The sequence below is a fragment of the Aphelocoma coerulescens genome, chromosome 6 (genome assembly GCF_041296385.1).
Source record: "Aphelocoma coerulescens isolate FSJ_1873_10779 chromosome 6, UR_Acoe_1.0, whole genome shotgun sequence".
Taxonomy (NCBI): domain Eukaryota; kingdom Metazoa; phylum Chordata; class Aves; order Passeriformes; family Corvidae; genus Aphelocoma; species Aphelocoma coerulescens.
The window spans coordinates 18,204,796-18,224,185 of record NC_091020.1 but is presented as its reverse complement, the minus strand read 5'-3'; the positions used below and the strand labels follow the sequence as shown (position 1 = coordinate 18,224,185).

Sequence of the window (19,390 nt, the reverse complement as noted above, 5' to 3'; positions counted from 1 at the left end):
CAAAGTGATAAGCACCACAGAGGTGTCAGAAATGTTTTTGGATCTTGAATTAAATACTTCCTTTCTCTGAAATCTCCAGAAGCCCATGGTGATAAAAATCTGTCTGCTTGCAATTTCTGTCTATTCAGTTTGCAGTCCCCTGGGATGTAATTGCAGTAGTGCCTTCTGCTCACAGTCTTCAGTTGTAGACAAGGCTAGAATTGTTAATTTATATTACAAAATATAAAATGAAGTTTTTTCTAGGTTTTTTTGCATATAATGAATTAGACACTTTGCTTTCTTTTCAAGTACTTCCAGCTTTCATAGTGGGGCACCATCTTTTGGGATTGTGGATTTGGCGTTGCTTCTGCCTGTAAGGAATTGCTTCCACCTGCAGCTTTTGTGTTGGGTCATGTTCTTCCAATCTTTATGTAAATCAGGTTCATCTTGATATGCATTTGACAGTTTTTCTGGTATCTTCGTTAGCACTGAGCCACGGATGCTTGCATGAGGAAATTAATGTAGCTGAGAACTGCATCTGGAAGCGTAGTCCACTCGTTTGTGCATAACTTCTCCTACACAGGGACTTTGTGGCACAGAGCTTGTGAAGGTTTTTTCCTGGATTTCTCTTGCATTCGCTTTGTGTGTGACGCTGCAGAGAAGCAACACCAGGGGGCAGCGGAGGCATTTAGAAATGGCAAAAAGGTTTGTTTGGGTTTGTCAAATAAAGAGATTCCAAAAAGAAAAAAAGAAAAAAAAAAAAAGAAAAAAAAAGAAAGTGTGATTATTTGTTTGTGACCCTTACTCAGCCCACTCTGAACAGATCTGAGGAAGTCAGCAATAGGGTACATTTCTTTTCCTAATTCCAAAGGTTTTTAAAAAATCAGAATGGAAGAATACCTCAAAAACTTGTTTCTATGCTGGGTTTCATGATGTAATTTATTAGGTAATCTTAAATGTATTGAAGACTAGACAGCCCTCCTCTCTTCCTTCCCAGTAACCCTGCAAGGGTGAATTTCAGAGGTGTCTGTTAGCCAAGCTATGTTGGATGGTATGTTTAGCTATGTTTACCAGATATGTCTGGTAAAAATACTGCATGCCCCCATAATTTCTTACTTTAAAATGACAAGTGTTGCTGTTTTCTTATGTATAATTGAGAATATTATATAGGTTGAGAATATGAAAGTATCAATTCAGTGGTGTGTGAGGAATGTATGCCAGTAACTGCTAACATGACCACTCCTTACTATCTGTCTTGTCTAGCCTTGCAATTCAAAAAGCTTTACAGGTCATCAATGGCAGAAATTTATTTCTAGACGACACTTTAAGGCTGTTTCGATCCTTTTTAATCCAGAAAGACTTCAGAAAGTCTTCAGAAAGACTGATTACTATGTACCATATATGTAGGAAATGTATATATAGCTCCATAATACTTATATTCTAATCACATCTAGATGGTGAATTATTCCTGAAATTAGGCGTTCTGCCCAGCACCAGAAATTCAAAACAGTACCTAATCACAAAAATAGTATTATTTACTTGGTATGTGATTAAGAGTGCTAATAAGCAGGAAATGAAAACACTGAAGTTTTCTAAAAGGAAAAATCAGGGGTTTCAAAATACCCTCTCTTCTTTCTCTGTGTGAGGGGTTTACTAGCAAATGCATATGATTTTTTAAAAAGTGAATAATATTTTCTCTCTCACTTCTATCCATAAACTTAATGTGCAGACAGTAATTTTTCTTTACTTGAACTAATGAGACTTAGATTTACTTCACTGAATCTTGTACTTAAGTGCTAGAACTGTTGCACATAAAGGGCCTTATTTGCTGAAAATCTGCACTGGCTGATGCCAAGTTATAACACAGATATATAATGAAATACCTTTGGTTTTAAACATGGTCTTGAGACTGAGCATTGAGTGACAGGATTTCTTCTTAGCATCTCCTGTCTTGCCAGCGATCATAGTTAGTTTGTTTTGAGGAGACATAGGATTCATCAAAATAGATTGGATTAGCCTGAGATTCATCCAGCCCCCCATCTGTCTCTGGGAATAGGAGGTAACAGGCACTTCAGAAAGTGCAAAAATTCCCTAACCAAGTATTCAGGAACAGGACACTGGATCTTACCTCCTATGCTAATGACTAGTCTGAATTGTGAAGAACTTGCTATCTCAGTGTATATTATTATATTAATTTGGAGGTCCATAAAGGTCTAGAACTATTTTTGAATCTTGATAGATTCATCCTTTCACTTATTTATATGTATAATGTGAAAAGAATTTTCTTTCTTTCACTGTAGTTTTGAATTTCCTACCATTTTTTAATTGAAATTCATTTGGTCTAGTGTGAGAAAGGGAGAACAGTGTCTCCTGAATATTCAGTATGTTCTGTCTTTGAATCACATCCCCTCCTGCTCATCTTTTTTATGGTAGCAATTCACTGTCTTTACTATTACAGAGCCTTAATTATGCTTGCTGTCCTCCAAATCTCCTCTAATTTTGCATTATACTTTGTCATCTGCAGTTCTCTGTTTCCCATTTTCCTGTGTTGTGTATTTAGCTATGAGCTGCTCAAGGTACTGTTAAAATGGAAGCCTCTAAAACGGTGATTAAAATAATACCAGGTGAAATATGCCCAGGCTTCCTCCAAGGAGGTCCCATAGAAATGCGTTGTATTATTAATCTTCATCTAGTCTGGACAGGATGTAAATAGCATTTGTTAAGAGTATGAGGAAAAATGTAGGAAAACGCTGTAAGGGGAACATGTGGCTGAGTTCAGCACAATAGCTGTGCTTATGAGGAAGATGATGTATGGGGCTTGTTACACAGAACTAGACTGCCTATTTTTATGCCTTCACCACATTTGCATGTCAGTTGCATGCAATCTGTTGATTGCAGTGGGGAGAGCCAAAGCTGAGTATTGGCTGCTTAGAGATAGGCTTGGAAAATGTCATTCCTCCTCTGCATATTTGGGTTTGGGATAAATTACTTTCTATACATCGCCTAATGGTCTGAGTAACAAATGTGGAAGTGAAGCAAACTGGCCAGGTCCTTTTTTCAAAATTTTTATCAGTAGAGGAGAAAGCTTTATTTTTTTTCTCTTTTTCAAAGCAGGGGAAGGAAATGGTGAGCCCTAGTCCCAGCTGCAGTACCACTTGACTTCTGGGGAAGCATTACTTGTCCCTGAGCTTCACTTTTTTTCTAGTAGTGCATATCCTGCCTTGAATAAGCATTAAATTGACCGGGATACAAAGAAAGGACCAACATACTTTCTGCTTTCTTTCATTTGGGCACTAAATGACAATGACTTGCAGTGCTATAAGCTTTAATCAAGTATGATGCCATAACGTTGTGGATTGGATTTCTCTAGAGCTAGTTCACCCATACCCAGACAACTAGTTTTACCTAGACAAATCACCTCAAAAGGCCAGTTTGTTGTGTTTGCCAACCTTTAGTTTTGAGGCTCGGAAAGGAGAAAATACCTCTGAAAGCTTCTACAGAGGATAGTGGGTTTAGGCCTGAGTTAGGCTTTATTACTTCAAAAGCTTACCTGCTCTGAGACAGATTCAAAGCTGTATCCAATCTTGTCAGTCTTCAAAGGCAGCCTCACACGACTGTTGAAGAGTTGCTGAAGTCTGCCGGGGTGTGTTGTCATATGCCTGTTTGTCACACACCATGCCAGATTAAACCTGCTGCGTGTAGGGCTGGCTACAGCCATTGTCTGCTGCATCCACAGCGTACCAGGGTCTTACAGCACTGCACTGGGACAAAGGTTACAGTTTGCTTTGCAGGCAGGAATGCTCTTTTCTCCTGCTTTTTTCCATGTGAGACTTTAATGGCTCATGCCACTCTGTCCCAGAGATGGGTTTCAAATCATCGTAGTGATTTTCAAAAGCCAGGTTTTAGTAAAATGTATTTACTGTAGTGCTGATTTATATCCTGCACCTGAGACTGAAGAAAGTTTGATAAATTTCAGGCACTTTGAGAAAACATTTGTTAAGATGTCTCCAAATCACTTTCTTGGTGCTCTGGCAGTGTTTTTGTTAAAGGTGATTTAACCTTAGAAATATGGTACCTTTCTGATTAATGCTGATTCCTTAATTAGTTAAGAATTTATTTATATTTCCTTTCATCTTTCTACTTGAATTCACATCAGTTCCTTTCACCTTCCCTAATGACTCCACTTTATCCTTCTCCTACCAGAATCTCTTTTATTCACCTAGCACAGGCAGAAAACAGCAGAACAACAGCGCAGGGAGTAATGAACCCTTGGCTCACCTTCAGTAAAACATAATCAGAGAACTTTTGGAGAAATATCACTTTATTTTGGCCAGTAATGTGCATAGAAGAGAGTGAACAGATGGGAGAACACACAGATCAGGATATGCAGGTTGAAGGAACCAGAGGAACTGAGCTGGCTTGGAGAAAATCTAGACCCAAAACACAGTGGAATTCTGAAGTAATCCCTGAAGTATTGTGGAGTTGCTATGGAAACATGCAGGTGCTCAGACCAACACTGTAGACTAAAAAGATAATTTATAATTATCTGGGAAAAATGAATTATGCTTTTCCACGTAACCACTGTATGTATTGTAATAACTAAGGACCAAAAAAGGACACAGTTACACAACAGTTGTTACTAATTAGGGTTTCTGCCCCACACCACTTTCCAGGTCTTTGTGCTAAAAGGAGTAAAAGTATTTCTAAAAAGCATAGACTTATAACCATATGCTAGATCTGTGCTGCTGCTTCTAGAGAGGATTGGAGTCTCTTGGGCACAGAGGTAATTATGTTTTGTCTTTTAAAATAAATTCAATAAAATTGTATTTATTGTTATGGCAAGTAAGGCCATGTGTGTGCTCACAGTCCAGATCTTGTGTGCAGGGCATCAGGCAGCTCTCTCTGCAGATCAATCAGTCTCTTCAGCTAAGTGTGACATGCATTTATAGGCACACATTCTCAAACTATGCTATTTCTGTAACTCTGAGCCAGAGGTATTCAATTAGCAAAATGGAACTGTTCTGTTCCGTTTCCGTAATTTTTTAAAACCTTGTATCTTCTACTCAGTTTTCGAACAGCAACACTAGCTGGAAGAATTTAATATTTCCATTTGACTAATGGCCTTTAGCTTAAACATATTCATTCTTTCCTATTTTTTAAATTAGCTGCAAGTTTGAGGGGGGAACATTTGCAACAGCTTGGGTTTGCATTTTCTACTGAGGGCTGTGAGGCATTCAGGGAGGATGTTCCACAGTACAGCTTGCCCTTCAGGGTGGAGGCTTTAGTCCCAGCTCTGCAGTCCTGTATTCAGGAGGTTGTTGCTGAGACTTTGTCAAAAACAATGTGTTAAAATAATAGACAAGCTTTCTGGGGAAACAGAGACCATGGAGTAATAATTGCAAAACACAGGGAAAGCTTAGATCTGCAAAGTGGTTTTTTGCAGCTTCTTTCATTTCAGGCCTAATCCTTATTCTAGTTTGCCTGGAAAACCTCTGCTCTGCGCAACTATTTTTCTGTATAATTTCTTCTATTCCAGTTGTGTCTACAGGCCTTTTCCTAGTCTGGCACACAGCACTGAGTGGTGGGCTATGCTGTTCCCAAAGTGGAATACAATCCTAGCCTGAAAAATGATTTTAAAAAACCCAAACAAACCATACAACAAAATGGATTGAGAGCGTGAAGGAAGAAAAGAGCCTTGAGAAATCCCTGTGGCCTCAAGGTAAGCCAGCAGTACTGGTTCTCTTTACAAGCCTGTACTGCCTATCAAGAGAACAATGGTTATCATCACATATGCATGTTTCCATACCCTGTCCTATAAAGGGATACAATCTAAGTTTGTTAATTTCAATCTACATAGGACTAAACTGGAGTTCTACACACATTCTCCTCTTCCCAGGAAGACACACCATACACTCCGGGTGAGGCTTCTCCCACCTTCACTGCATGGGTGCGCTGGGTACGAACTCTGCAATGTAATAACAGTACTTCAGCCCAGCTTCTCTGTGCTCTGAAAACCTGTTGTAACATGTCATTTTTCTGTAGGGGGTGGTTGGTCTCTGCATGAAAAGGGGTTACCTTTCTCATTTTATGCTTTTTGCACTGTTCTTGATGGGTAAATTTAATCTTCCTGGAGCCCTGTAAATTATTGTGAAAAAGTGCAGACTCAGAAGATGAACATTTCAGTTTAGGTTTAGTGAATGAATTTTCATGTCAAGTCAGGAGGTTTCCTTGTTTTCTGTTTTTTTCCCTGAATAATATCTGCTTTCTTGTCTGTGCTGCACTGACAGAAACTGTTCAGCAAAACTGCCTATTTTCCTGTTCTTTTTCACTTATTCCCAAGTGGCATAGACATCACATCTGAACACAGAAAAACTCTACTTGGACTTATTCTCGTAAAACTCACTTTGCTTTTTCCCCCTGTAAAATTCCCCTAAACAGTATAATTCACCTATTCCAGTGTATTTCAGGAGAGAGGTATCTTTGAGAAGAAAAGATTGAAGTATCCTGCTTGCGTAACACAAGTGTAAAATAGCAACAGAGCATGACACCCAGATATAGGTATGGGGCAAACTCGAAGTTTTCGTTGACATATTTTTTTGCTGATAAATCAATATATGCAGGTGAACGACTGATACAAAACACCTTACGACGGTGGCTATAAGCCATCTTCAGGCTTTCAGCATACACACATTTTTAAAAAGTTAAATGGCACCCTATGAAGTTGGATGTTTTATTCTATGTGCTAAAGCGTGAGCCGTTCTACCCTGGGCAACAGCGACAGCAGCATCCCCCCCTGTAGCTGGCGGAGGCAGGGCTGAGGGCTGAGCTCAGGGCAGCCGAACCCCGCTCGCTCCGCTGCCGATTGTCGCCTCCCGGTCGCCGCCAGTCCCGCCCCCGCCCGGCCCCCCGCGAGCAGGTGCCGGGAGCGCGTTCCCGGTGGGAGGCGCGGAGCGGAGCCGCAGCGCTCCGTGTCCGAGCGCCCGCGGGGAAGGCTCCAGCGGGAGGCGATCGGGCGCCGGGGCAGCCGCGTCCCGCTCGGAGCGGCCGCCTCGCCTGCCCGCGCTGCTCCGGGCCATGGCGGCGGGGGCGGGCCGGGGCGGGGCGGCGCGCTGACAGGCAGCCCGGCCCGGGGAGCCGCGGTAAACAGGAGCCGGGGGAGAGCCGGGGGAGACCGGCCTCGCAGGAGCCTGCCAGCAGCCTCCCAGCCGCAGGGCCCGCCGCTTCCCGGCCCCGGGCATGGGCAGCAGCAGCCGCCGCAGCCGGAGGAGGAGCCGCCGGCCCGGGCCCTGTGCGGGGCACCACCAAGGTAGGCTCGGCCGCCGCCCTGGCCGCGGGCAGCTGCCGCTTCCTCCGCGGGGGCCGGGAGGGTCCGGCGCCGCGAGGCCGGGCAACGCGGCCGGGCCCGGGGGACGGCCCCGGGCGGGCTGGTGCGGGGCCGCCTGCCCCGGGGTCGCTGCCCCGCGGCCGCCGCTCGTCCCGGCCCTGCCGGCAGCACCTCGCCCCGCCAGGTCCGGCAGGTGAGGCGCTCCCGGGCGAGCAGCAGGCGGCGCGGCCCGGCCCGGCCCGGCTCCCCGCGGGACCGTGCAGCGCCGTGGCGGCGGGGGCAGCGGGGCGCCGCCGGCCCCTGGGGCGGGCGCTCCGCGCGGGGCGTTCAGGGCTGCTCCTCCGTCGCAGCTGGGGAAGCCGCACCTAATTCCCTGGTAAGAGGCTTTCCCACCTCCGCCGTCTTTGTCTGCTCAGCCTCAGCTGCTGCTGCTGGCGCTGGGAGCATTAGCGTTGCTCCGGGAAAGCCGAGAGCGGATCAGCTGTGGGAAAGGGACTGTGTTTGCACCAGGTGTCCCATTAGGAGGAGGATGCGAATTCGCCTTCAGTGAGCAGCGTGGAACAGAGATACGCCAGAGAGAAAACAGTGCAAAAGATGTGCTGGTCACAACGTGTTCGTAAGGAATCATGAAGTTTCACGGCAGCCTGAGAAATAGTCAGAATTCCTTCATGCCTCCTGGAGCTAGTTGGCAGGCAGAGAAATGCTCGAGTTGTTCCAAACTGTAACACTTTAACTTTTCCTCGTTTTAGTACGCTGAAAGTGCAAGCAAAGTGAGAATTACAATATGCAATGCCAGAGCAGTTGGTCTCAAACTGCAGTGCAAGAGGGCACGCAGCTCAGTTCTGCAGTTGGCAAAGGACTGGTCTATTTCCAAGCATAGCGAGTTTGTGAAATAACCCAGCAGCATAAACATAGAAGGGACAATTTAGCCAGAGCTTGAGTGGAGGTGGAAGGAAGATGGGGGTGGAAGAGAGAGCCGGTCTGACAGTAACGCTTCAGCTGAAGCAGCAGCAATCTTTACGAATTTCTGCTTCTAAAATTGGTTTGGAGTAGTGTCAGATGAGGCTGAGATTGATCTAGCAGTAGCCCTAGTCAAACACTTTCAGAGAAAAGTTTTCTTTGAAAAACACTTTATTTATTAGACCTAAGATGTTTTCTTTGAAATCTGTCAACATTGATCAGTATCTACTGATGCAGAGTTCTGCTAAGCCTGCCTGAGGACCAGGATTGCTGGAAACATGAATGTTCCTGTCTGAAGGGTATGCTCCAGCATCCAGAATAATACCTGCTGGGAGTGTTGGCAGCTTCAAAACTGTAGCCCAAACCATTTGGTGCCAGACTCTCCTCAGAGCTGCTTGTAGCTGCTTGGAGAAAGTGAGACATTCCCTAGGACTTGATTCTGCTGCAGTTGCTGAAAATGGTAGGACTGCTGAAGTCTGAATGACTGTCCTTTTGCTGGGAACTTTGTGTGACTTAGGTCTAATGTAAACTTAAAGAAATTACCAATTCACTGAATATTTGTTGTTACGGTGTTGGGGTTTTTTTGTTGTTCTTTTGATTATTTTTTTTAACTTGGCTTTCAGCTAGCCCTAAGCCAGCAGTTTTGCTTGTAGAGGTAAAGTAGTTGAAAAGAAGTGATTTTCTGGTTTGGGGTGTCACACTGGAAAAAAGTCGCATGCTTTTCATGCCTCAGTGTATGAATATGGGGCTAGAATTGTTGGAGGTGTTCAGGTGAGGTCTAGTGCTAGAAAATACACTTGTTCCCTGGCTGCTTTTGAACAGTCTTAAGTGTTAGGAGGATAGATCAATTCAGCATGCTGGATGAACTTTCTGCCTTTTCAGGATGAGATGATTTTTTTAAATTTAAACGTCTGTTATTTTAGATCTAACATTTTGGATGAGCAACTCTCCCATGTTCAAGGGTGAAAGGACTTAATCTTCCCAGCTGCTGAGGCTGTCACAGTACTTTAGGAATGTACCAAAGTGTCTGACAGACTGATTTCCTCACTGCTCTTCCAAACACTGATATTAGTGGGGAAGGCAGGACACTGCAGGAATGTGACAGCTTCCAGTAATAATGCTGCTCAAGGAAGGAGTTGTAGGTGGTTGTTACAAGCCCTGAATCGATCCTGCTGTGTAAGAAAAAGCAGTCTCCTGCTATGGGTCTTTTCTGTCATATACCTCAGTCAGCCCTAGTGGGCCTGACTGATAGCTAGCTTCAGAAAATGTGAATAATAGAGTGTGCATGGCTATCTGCCAGGAAAAAATGAAAACAGGAATGAGGTGTCTTCTTTTTTTTCCTAATTGCTTTTTATTTTGTTTTGCTTTTGTTCTGTCCTTCCATCCTCCCCCAAAAATATAAGGAACTCTTGATCCTGTAGAAGTGTTTAACTAGCATTCTGTAAGAGCCTGTGGGTGCACCATAAAAAATTAACAGGCACTGAAAGAAGGAACTTCCAGGAACCCTGAACAACCTTGTGCTTGGACTGTGTCTGTGTGTGGCAGACAAATAGTGAACAGCAAAGCTGTAGAAGGCTATAAGGAATGAAAAACTTCAAGTCTGGGAAAAACTTGGCTTTTAGGGCATAAGGTATTAGAGGGGAAATCTTCCTGGGGGACAAGTTATCCATTTACTGCTCACGCCTGTTCTTTCTCGGGAGCATATATAGTGCTAGCTGCTGCAGGAACTGAGAGAATGATATAAATCACACATCTAATTCACTGTATTAATTTCCATAGTGAGAGGGAACTCACACAGGGTTTACTGGGACTTCTGTTTTGCTGACTTGTGGATTGACTGCAAGGATCTGGTGGCAGCTTGTTGTAGCATAGCAGAGCTGGCATTAAACTTGCTGGGTGGGCTTGTTCACTGTGAATTTTCACAGCTCCAGGTTGTTGAAATGCTCTTCACTGAGATAAGGGTCAGTTTTACTAGTTTTGTTTGGATTTCACTGAAAAGTTCCCAAAAGAACTCATAATTTCTAAACCAGATTATTTTTCACGGCTTCCCACAATGTTTTTGTGGGATTTTATCAAGGTATCCACATTCATGTGAAGCATTGAAAAACCAAATAGTGGATTACGTAGTGTTTATTGATTCTGGGTAGGTAAATGGACAAGAGCCCTTGGAAGCCTGGTCTTTTTGCAATTAAAGGTATGCTTTAAGAGCTTTGTTACTCCTAAGTTTAACTCATCACCAGACAGCCAGACAGTTCACAAACAGAAGAGATCTCAACCATCAGCAGTTACTAGTGCTTGCAATTTCTTTTCCTTAGGGACCAAGAAGGAAGGCTGGCCTTTATTATATGCCCAGCTGGTTATCATGTTTGGGCTGATCTAGACCAAAGGTGTTTGTAAATGAGTGTTAAACTTCCCTGGCTTTTAAAATGAGTGCCACTCTGGAGCTCACATTTGGTACCTGCAGGCAAGTGGAGGGGGCTTAGTAGCAAATCTTGAATTTAACCTGACAGAATGTCATGGTTGATTTGACTTGACTGAAAACAGTGTTGGAAATTTTTGATGAAATACACTTATATTACCTATGTGTAATGGATGGAAATTAGTAAAAGGTTCTAGAAACTGGGCTGAGATTTTCCATAGTTAGATGAAATAAAGCTAGTAGATGAGCACTTTATCCCTGGAGACTCATTTAAGGATCTCAGTTGTAAACCTTGCAAAATATGTAGCCAAAATTCATAGAGAATATAAATATTGTATATTTTGGGGGTAGGTAAATCCTATGTATCAGTTAGGTATGCCTTGATACCTCCCCTTAAAGTTTCTGTGTGTCCTTCAAAAGGCATCAGGACAGAATACATGTCACCAGTCCATTCTGCAGGTGAGGCTGCAGATGAACAACTGCACTAGAGTTTCTCCTTGGGAAAACAGGTATTGGACTTAAGAACATCATTTAGCAGGTCACTGCTAACTCCACTAAGGCTGAGTTTGTCTCCCAGTTTGGTCATGGCTTCAGAAAGATCATGTGTTTATGCACCATCCAGGATAAGAGGTTCATTACAAAGAATAAAAATGTTGTCAGCTGTTCTTCCTTGAGCAGGTAGCTTGACTTCTGTCGTGTCCTCCACACAGGATGAGAAACTGTTCCCTTTGAATCAAAGGGTCAGCTGGATAATAGGGGAAGGAAAGAAAGAAGGTGACAAACCAAAGAAGAATAAAAAAAAAGATTAGGGTTCAAGTTTACGCACAGAGTTGCTAATTTTTAAAAAAGTATACAAATTCTTTGTGCCTCCCTTCCTCACAAATGTACTTTATTTTTAAAAAGCTTTTTGGTTTCTCTTTAGTGTGTGTACTGAGCCTGCAAGGAAGAGTATCTGTAGGGAAAAAAACCTCAATGCTTCTGAATAAATAGCTAGGCTTCCCCTGGATCTGATCTGCTGATTCTAATGACCAGAATAATTTGTCACTCAGACTTACTTACTGGTAATAACTCTGTGCCATTATGCAGCTTGAGGGAGTTGTGCTTCTGTTCTTGTTGCTAGAGTTGGGGTTGAAGTTCTGCTTTCTTGTTACACAAGAATTTCTGTGGGCACCCTGCACGTGTGGGGGTCCACACGTTGCCATGACTCTTAGGACTGAAGCTAGAAGCTGGCTTCTGGACATGGCATTTGGGTGAATTTTGCCTGTAGAGGACCATTTGAGTACCATTAACTGAAAAGGAAGCAACAAATTCTCTGTGTACAACCTGTCCTATAGCACCAGTTAAATATTGAGGAAGTATTCAGTCAGATCTTCCACTGTAAGCACTTCTCTTGGCAGTGGACCTGGCCTTTACTTTCCTGGGAGAGGGAAGGTGGTGTCACGGGATTATTAGTGGGAGCCCCTCATCTCCAAATTACTGCAGGATTTACGAAAGGGATGTCTTGTTTAATGTCATTCTTAAAGGTCTCCTAAAGCATTTCTTTGTTGAAGAGACTCCTTCAAAACCAATGGGAGCTGTAGCAAGACAAAGCCTTCTCTGCCTATTTATATTTGCTTTCACTGTCACTGGCTCCTTGTCTCATCCAGGACAGAGGATTAATCTCTCTGATCCCTCTATTTCTAGTTGTAAAAGCGCAGTGTGCTATTGAGGGTAGTTCACTACTATGCCAATCCTTGTTCTAATCTCTTGTAACTACGAATGCATCAGTCAGGAGAGGAAGGCTAATGGAAAAATATGTCATATTTCTGTGTATGTATTTTTTTTCTATGTGCATATATATATTTATGAGCCTATTGATGGATTAGAGAACAGGAAGTGATGCAATACAGGGCTCTGCCATGGTTTCATAACATGGGCCACATTATAGCAAGAAATTCTTGCAAATGACTCTGCTTGCCCTATCTGAGTGCAGTTTTGTCTCCTTCTTGCATGTTTCCCATGGCCTCCTTCAGCAAACCACTCTTAAGGGGTTTGCATTTAACAGCATGATGAACTCTGCTACAATAGATAGAAAGTGAAAGTTGGCAGTGGCTTTTTCGGTTCATCATACATAAGCCTAGTGAAGTCTGACATACCAGAGGAATGTGAAGAGCATGAGGTGATAGTTTACCATAGGTGATGACAGAGAAGAAAATACACATGGGAGCAATGTGGCTCTTTCTGAAGTTGACAGTAGGCTTTGGCTTTTTGTTCCTTTCTAGTAAATGACAAGAGTTCCCCTTGTAGTTCTGCATCCAAAATGTTGTCCTTTTAACTGTGATTATTGTTAGAGCTTTTAAGTTAATCATCTTGAGTTTGCCTGCCAAATCTGAGCTGGAAGTGCCAGGACTAGGAAGGACCGTTGTTGTCATTGTTTTTTCTCTAGTGGAATCTGTGACCATTGATTTGCAATGATACTGCTTCTATAAAATGTGTCTATATGTGTACATGTATATGTGCATGCATATAATCCAGCAAAGCAGTTGGACTGAAGATTTGCTACTCTTTGACATGGCAAGTGTTATCTAGAAGAAAGGATTTTTTTACAACAAACATGATAAATGCATACTGAATTAAATGCTGTCTTGTTTCAATGAGAAGAAAAAAATCTGCTTAGCTTTAAAAAGAAGAGGAAGTTCACTTGCAGCTAAAGGGTTTTTTGTGAGAGACAGGAAATCTGAGTCTTTTTTCCTGCTTCTGGCCTCTGTTTTCCAGTTTAAGTTACTTCACCTATGCACACCTTAGTTTCCTGCAACTCAGTTGTCATTTATATAATGGTATTTGTAAGGTTCTTGGATTTTTTTTTTTTTTTTTTTTCAGCCTGTTCTCTAAGGGGAAGTGGGCTTATGCAATCCCCCTGCCAGTAACTTTTGAACCTCTTGGCTAAATGTCACATAATTGCTGGAACTTCAAATTTTGCAGAAAGAATGGAATATAAATTGCAGTGTCACAGCTGAGAGTGGCAGCCTCACCCTGTGCTGAAGCCCACCTAGATGGCACTTTTTAAACGTGAGATAGGTGGCATGGGTGCGTGGCCCTTATGAAACCTACAGCCACAGGATACCAAACTCAGGGTAGCAGACTTCTGCTGTGGAATGGCCTTCTTCCACTGCAAGGCCTTCTGAAGGCTTAGGAAAAATCTAAAGTATTGTTACTAAATTAGAGCTGGCATGATGCAGCAGACTCTTTACAAAATTAAAGTTTGATAACATAAGGGGTTGGAGGGAGGAGAGATACCATTGTAAAATTACATGATTCTTGTCAGGCTGGCTTAATCTTGGGAATTAGCAAAAAACAGTAGCAGGTTTGATTAAAATATGGAAGGGAGTTTTAACCTTGCGCTTGGCATAATAAAGCAGAAGCCAGTAAGAACAAGATCAAATTTAGCCTTCTAAACACATTGGTGTTCTTATGCAGTGTTTTACTACTGAAGCCTTGAAATATCTTGTTGTTTTGGGGCATGAAAACTGTATATTGCCTCTTAGAAGTTCCTTTGTGTGAGGCATGTATGTTGTTTCTGTGATTACTGTAACAGCGATGTTCAGCTATTTTGTACCCTTCATCTTAGGGTCAGACCTGACAGGGGAGGATAACTCTGACTGAGACCGCTCAAGTTGAGTCTTTCTGATGTTGCAGAAATACTCACCAATCATTACAAAATTGCAAGGCTTGAAAGGTCTCCACATTGTTCTGTGTGAGCTGCTACATGCTTTGGCAGGGTGTGAAAAAGAGTCCTGCTCTGGTACACCTGCGGAGCTCTGCAGTTCCTAAGACCTTCTAGAGAAAAGTTTCTTTTTATGTGCCATCCTGGAAGTGTAGGAAAACTGCACTGTGATGTTTTCCAGGCAAATCATGGAGAACCCGCAATGCTGTTGTGTTTTCCAAACAGCAAGAAGTTCAAATTTATTATTCTCTGACCTTTCCTAATCCATCTGATTACTTTCTTAAATGAAGTGTGTGGCTTTGTTTCTAGTGAGGCAGTGTGCAAGTGATACATTAGGACTGCAGCTTCAAAGCAGCAGGAGATGGCCTTGTCAGAGCCCTATGCCTTGTAAAGTGCTGCAAATGAAATGTGGAAGCATCTCCTATATATATCTACATACCAAATGCAGTAGGATAAGTCTGGCATATGCTTTGTAGTCTTTTGGTGGTGTTTTTCTTCCTGGGATCTCCCATGGTCGGTATTTGGTGTTTTGGGGACCCTGAGGCACTTGTATCTGCCGCAGACCTAGGCTTTTATTTACTAGTGGTGTTGATATCAGCTTCTCCAACCACAAGGCAAGAATCCCAGCTCAGTTGCTGTTGAACACGTGTGATTCAAGATAAGATTTCTCACTCACTTTCCCTTGTTAGTGATACCCTGGCAAGTATAGCATCATGTGGTCCAGCAGCCTGAGAGCAAAGAACTCAGGATCAGTTCCTTATATAGAAAGGGAATTAGATATATCATGGATTTTATTCTTGGCTGTGATCTTTCATTGTGTCTTGTTAGATATTTGTTATGGTTGTTTGCTTTTTCTGTCTACTTGAGCTCCACTTGTCAGCTTGGACATGTGTTCAGTCTGTCTCATCCATCTTTGATTGCATACTGGGAAGTTTTTTAGTTGGCATGTTCTCACTGCGCAAAACTACAGGTGCTTTGCAGAGACTTGGTAGGGCTGTGATGCCCTGCAGGCATCATGCTGGTTGGCTGTTTGTCAGCTGCCTTTTCAAGTCCTCATTAGCTGCTGTATTAAGGCTCTCTGCTCTTGTAAGACCTGCATGGGTTTGGCTTAGCCTGTCTTTACTGTCTGTACCTCCTGCGGGGGTTGTGGGGGAAGGCTGCAGGGATGGTTCTGCTTCAGGGTGGATGCTCTGCCCGAGGAAGGTATGTTTTCCAATTGCATCTCGATGCTCTGCTGTTATCTCCCTTTCCACGTGACACTACAAAGCGTGCACCTATCCCTTGTCAACACAGTTTGCTTGCTGCTCCTATGAATAAGGGAAGAGAAATTCAGAGAGCTGATGATCCAATTGCTGAGTGATTGCCTTTGAGCTATATCCTGTGTGGCTCATGGGCAGACCTTTGTGGTTGATGTCATCTAATTAATGCATATGAGAGACATCTGAGCCAGGAATTGGGAATTTAATAAGATGATGAAACTGTTGTGTTTCAAGTCTGAAAGTAATTCTTGTAAGCAGGGGGTGGGAGTGGAAAGCAACTTGACTGTACACAGTGCATCCCACCAAGGCCAGTATGGACATACTGCAGCACAGGCCTGGTTTTCTGAGATGCTGCTTATTCCCTGTCTCCAGCAACCCCTCTGAGTCAAGGAGAATTGGCAGGTTTCTGAGCCGAGCCTTTCTTCCGTGGGCCTTTTTTTTCTTCCTTTATTGTAATGTGCCAAAAAAAGAAGAAAATCACTAGCAGGCTAAGTCATGTTTTCACCTGGTGAGCAGTAAAACAGCGTGTTACGCTGTCTCTGGGCCTTCTGTGACCCCTTCTATAAAAGATGCCACTCCAGCATGACAGCTTGTGGAGGGATGGGTTACTCGCTCTTGTAAACGCCTTCGCCGCTGATGTGTGAAGACGGCTGTGCCTTTCCAGATTTCTTCATCTCCCCTCACCATTATTTCTAGGCTTTGAGTGAGAAACTTGAAGATGTTAAGAAGTACCTTCTTGGGTGTATGATAGCTGCTTCCTCTTTGCTGATAGATGATGGCTTTTGAAGAGATACTAAATGTTGTATTGGAAATTGGTATATAAAATGTAGTCTTAGAAAAAGCAGTAACTAATTTAGTGCAGCTCCAGCTCAATCAGACAACTGCTAAAAATAAGCCAACTTCTAATTCCACTGGTGATCTCTTAATTAGAGAAGTCTTCTAATTCGTAACCTGCATGTAGAACAAGATCGGAGACTGAAGTGGTTTGCCAGTCTGGACAGAATCAGTGTTTGGGAAGGTAATGTTAGGAGAAGACCACGTGTTCTAACAGTGGTCGTAGTAACTTTGCACTGCATTTATGCTGAGCCTTTGCCCCCAGCTAAATGCTGTGGGGTGCAGTTTTGCCAGCAGTGTCTTTTTTTTAAGGCAGAGAAGATGCCCTCCTTGGTGGGCATCTGCTTTGTGGAGATTTTTTTTTTCCTTTAAAAAAAACCACACCCACCCCAAAAAACCCAATCCATAAGCACAGAAAGGAAGATCTGTATGTGTGTTACACTGTTGTTTCCTGCTTGAAGCTGTTAGGTTGAGCATTTTGAGATAGCTGTTTGGCTTTGCTGGAGGAGCAGCACAGCAAGGAACAGAGAGCCTTTTCAGGAGGTATTTCACATCTCCTAAGGTTGAGATCTGAATACTTTTTAGCCTTTGTCATTTTCATTTCTTAAGTTTGATGACTTCTGTCTTCTGTAATGAGGCAGTGAGAGATCAGCTGGCCTTGCTGAGATGTGAAACTTTTGTTAACTCTGAAGGGAATATAGGTGATGTGAGCTTGCACCAGATTATTTCTTTGTAAGATAATGGTAATGTTGCCAGGTAATGCCATTCACTGAACAGCATGTGTCCATGGAAAACAAGGAGTGTAACTTCCTCCAAGCTCAAGGCTTTATGCCTCATTTGGAGAGAGCACAGCCAATGGAGAAGGACCGTGCCAGGCACAAGGTCACTAGTGACACAGAGGGGACCATGCCTGTTCCTGGGCACAGTGCTGCTTCTGTAGCACCCAGAGGCTGAAGGGAATGATTGGGTCCTGTAAGAGGAAAGCAGCAGTGTTTTGGTCACTTGTGGGTTCCTGTCACTTCAGAAATAGCAGAAGACATCTTTCGTCTTTATATACCTTGTGACCATCTTGATGTGCTGTACAGCCCGTGTGTGGGAGCCTGTGCTAAAGATGGGACTATCTGGAATGGAACAAGCCAACTGTTTTAAGTGAACAGAAAACGGAGGAGATTTGTCTTGACTTTCTAACATCTGTTGCATTTGGAATAGGAGGTAGTTTTCTTTTTTTCAGTTGAGAAATAAAAAACAAACTTGCATTTTCCATTTAAAATGATTAATAAAGAAATACATCATTATCTCTCCATTAGCCTAATTCAGCAGATGTTCAAATTATTTGTCTGTAGTTGTTTTTCATCTGCTCTTTAGGAGAGCAAATGTCCCTGAATATTATTGTAATTGTAACAACTTAGAGAAGGAAACCCCAAAGTCAGCTGGTATGGGTCCTGGAAGACATGGAGGAGAGTAGGGTGGAGTTGTGTGGGTTTTCTTCTCTGCAGCTAAGTATGCTGTTGGTGTCAAAATCAACAGGTTCAATGCTTGCCTCTTTCTCCAGCAGTAGATTTTCCATGAGGACTGATGATATTTTAGCATGATAAATAAATAAAGTTTTTCTTCTACCTTTCAATTTCAACAGATACCTGATAATAACTACTGTTTCTTCCAGGTTTTGTCTTCACAAATGTTTCAGGGTTTACAGTAGTGGTCATGTGCACCAGAGTTGCATCAGCCTTGTTTAGCACGCTTGGCTCATCTCACTGGCTCCTGTTTAAACTAATTTAAAGCAAAGATCATCTGATTGGGGAAAAGACAGAAAAGCTACTTCTAAATGTAATTGGGTTGAAAAATGTAACATGTCAGTTGGCATCAGTGATGTGGCCGTGCTCCTGAATTTTATTTCCCTGTTTGGAGAACTTCATATAGCAGCTTCTTTTACTTGCCCTGTAGATATGCAACAGCATCCCAGAATCCATTTCATTGTATTGCTCCAGCTATCACCAGGTTCCTTCAAAACCACTTTTTGTCCCACAGAATTTTGCTGTCTGATGGCTTGGGCCTCCCCTCACCCTTACTAGACACTTGGAGATTGCTTTCAAGCACATGCTGGAGTAAAAAGTGGTAATCATTTAAGAGTGGGTCAGAAGGGCACTGCAAGTCAGCCTCTTCTCCAGCAGCAAGAAACAGACCTGTGCAGTTCTAAGTGTTTCTCATTAGTAAGCACCATTTTTCTGTACTTCACTCTGTCTCAGTAGCTTTCTGCAGCTGGCTGTGTTTGGCTGGCAATGAGCACCTAGTGGATGATAGCTGGATTTTAGAAATACTGCTGTAGTTCTGGTGATAGAAAGCTGTGATGGATTTGCATTAACAGGATTCTATACAGGTCTTGCAAGTGCATAGGAATGGATTGGTGGAGTTCTGTGCTGTTTCTCTGAATTTCTCGTAAAATCTCTAAACTTCTAAGTACTTTTAGAAATGAAGTGACTAATGCTGGATGGGACAGAGAGTCAACACTTGATTGCTGAATTGAGAACAAGGACAACAGGCGAGGATGCAAGTGCTGCACACTGGTTTCTTGTCTGTGTAAGAAGGCAGTGATTTAAAGGAATCCACAGTCATGTATTCATCTCATGATTGCATCCAATGGCTATTTTAGGTACAGTGGGGATGAATGGCCCTTTATAGACTGTGGTAAGGAATGCGTTGTCTGTGGGTTTCAGTAATGCCAGTCCCTTCTTTTCGGGTGGCACAGAGCACTGTTGTGAGGGAAGGATGGTCAGAACCAACACACACGTGCCAGCACGCTTGTGTGAAATAATACCCTCATGAAGGGAAACTGTGCTGGTGCTCTGCTGCTGCCAGTGTGTGTGTTGGTGTCAGCACTGGCACGGGGAGCTGGGATGAGACTGTTTGTCAGC

At 43.0% G+C, this 19,390-nt stretch overlaps 1 protein-coding gene across 6 annotated transcripts in view; it reads left to right on the top strand.

Moving 5' to 3' along the window:
• The first annotated feature begins 7,195 nt into the window (after positions 1-7,195).
• MARCHF8 (membrane associated ring-CH-type finger 8) overlaps positions 7,196-19,390 on the top strand; it is an 86,719-nt gene continuing 74,524 nt past the window's right edge. For 3 of the 6 annotated variants that reach the window (XM_069019534.1, XM_069019538.1, XM_069019530.1), the window contains exon 1: positions 7,196-7,285. The gene's annotated coding sequence lies outside the window, so the exon portion shown is untranslated. Of the gene's footprint in view, positions 7,286-7,630; positions 7,680-8,589; positions 8,724-15,512; positions 15,589-19,390 lie in introns of those variants that run through there. The other 3 variants (XM_069019532.1, XM_069019533.1, XM_069019531.1) reach the window with 3 other exon arrangements.